Here is a 2,395-nt window from a genome sequence, read left to right as displayed (position 1 = left end):
TGAAGGAAGGAGTTAGGGAAGAGAGACACAAAGAGGGGAGGAAGGAGGGAAAAGGGAGGGAGGGAGGAAGAGAGGCAGGCAGGGAGATACGGAGGGGGCGTCGCTTCTAATGTTATCCATTAAAGCACTGAGTGGGTCGAATCTCAATTCTTTCTTTTTTTGTCTCAAAAACATATTTGTACATAAATCTCTGCACATAATGTACATTATCTATACCCGTTATCCCTCTAGAGTGGTACTCGTAACTAAATGCGTCCACTCTTCCGCTATTCTTCTTAGTTTGCAAAGTAATTTTTTTGTGTTGTTTTCTTATGACTTTTTACACACTTCAGATTTTTTATCTCCCTCTTTTTCCTCATCCATTGTTCTCAACTTGATTTCTATTCTAACCAATTATTTCTTCAAATACCATTTCCCATTCTAAAGTATTTGATTCCCTCTGTTGTTCTTTCCCACTATCGGAAAGTGCGTTGGTTTTAACATTATTCTTTGACAGTCTGAAGTGTTTTTTGTGTTTCAAAGCACATATATACACTGCACATAATTTAGATTTAACCGTTTGAGTCATCCAAGACTAACACAGATAATGATAATAATAGTAATAGTAATAATAATAGTAATAATAGTAATAATAATAGTAATAATAGTAATAGTAATAGTAATAATAATAGTAATAATAATAGTAATAGTAATAATAATAATAAAATATCCTCATCATCATCACCATCATCTTTTAGTCATATATTCCTTTGGTTTGTTATGTCAACCAGTTGAACTCCATGGTGTTGATAAGTAACCTTCTAATAGGTCAACTCAACAAGCTCCTCCTCCCACTAATAACTAATATTTGATGGGCCTGGTGTCACCTCACAGAAAGTATTTGCTCTTATTGTGAAAGATTAAGAAATGGCTAAGAATCATTTGACACTGAATTGGACCAAAAATTCCACCTCCTTCACGCCACACAAAGGCATGTGAAAGATGATGATGGAGACGATGATGATGCTGATGGTGATGATGATGATGATGGCTTGTACTAGTCATCCATGCATAACTACAGAAGTATCAGTCTCCCCAAATTGTGCATTGCTTGTATCAATCTGTCTATCAACATTGATGCAAACTGCAGTGTAATCAATAACATTTACTTTAATTCTCTTAATTTTTAAGTTTCACCTTGTTTATTTTAACACCCCCCCCTCCCGTTCTAAAGTTATTTCCCACCCGTGTTTCGTGATTTTTCCACTTTTCTATAGTCCTCCCCCCCGCCCCCCTTCTTAAAGTTCCTTTTCAACCTGCTCTAGTTTCTCACTGCTGATTTCAAATTCCCACCCGCTATTCTAATTTTTTGCTCCCTTACTTTTAAACTATTTCCCCACTGCTCGGAAGTTGTTTTCCCATGTAGAAACTGGCAATGGATTTTAGCCTCCAGACTCTGAAAGTCATCAAATGAAAAATGTGGGACATAAAATACTCAGTTGGAGGTGGTCCAGCTCTGGGTGCCCGTCAAAATCGTTGAAAATCACATTCGTCAGAATTGGCCTTCAACTAATGTAAATTAGTCGACGTTTCATGGATTAAAACAAACTGGCAAAACCAATCTCACTAAACATGTATTGTCATCTTAGTTGCCACATTTATACTGTGTGATGCTCCTGTACAAATTGTTTTTAAATAACAGCTGGGCGTGCGCCTATTTTTATTAGCGACAGATGCAAAAACCTCCACGTGCTGATTTATTTTCACCTCCTTTTGTTTCATATTTTTTGGAAGACAGGTATATTTCATAATCTATTGAGAATGTAGTTTATTCGTCATGCTGAGTTTGGAACAAGTATTTTGTTTAAAAAAATAAAACAACAACATTGACGACTGCGCGTCTAAATAATTAAAAGTTACCACGGGGGAATGTTTCTTCTTGTCTTTGTCAAGTTTGCGCTTCTTGGGATGAGCGTACTCCACGTAGGCGTGCAAATTAGCGTGAAGAATGAAATATTGATCTTTAAAAAATATATAAATATACCCGCGTGTACTGGGATGATCAAATATGTATGTCATTCACGTCGCCGTGGGTGGCCTCCGTGCGCGTTTACGCAACGGATATGTGCGCGTGTGTCATAAACAAAAGAATTCTAAATGACAGATCTGAAGCGGGACATGTTAAATGTTAAGAGGCAGCAGAAAAAAAATGAATTTGTCTCTTTTGAATCAAATCAATACAAACGAACATATATATATATATATATATATGTGTGTGAGCGTGTTTTGCAGCGGTCGTGTTCCATCGGCAATAAAGCAGACGGAACTTTCGCGGCAAATTGAGCAAATCAAAATTAAAGCGAGGCTGAATAAGCTGATGATGACGACGGAGCCTCCTTGTTTGTGAATGAACAAC

Source organism: Syngnathus floridae, chromosome 8 (assembly GCF_059516105.1).
Source record: "Syngnathus floridae isolate MCC-2025c chromosome 8, RoL_Sflo_1.0, whole genome shotgun sequence".
NCBI lineage: Eukaryota > Metazoa > Chordata > Actinopteri > Syngnathiformes > Syngnathidae > Syngnathus > Syngnathus floridae.
This window is presented reverse-complemented; position numbering follows the sequence as displayed.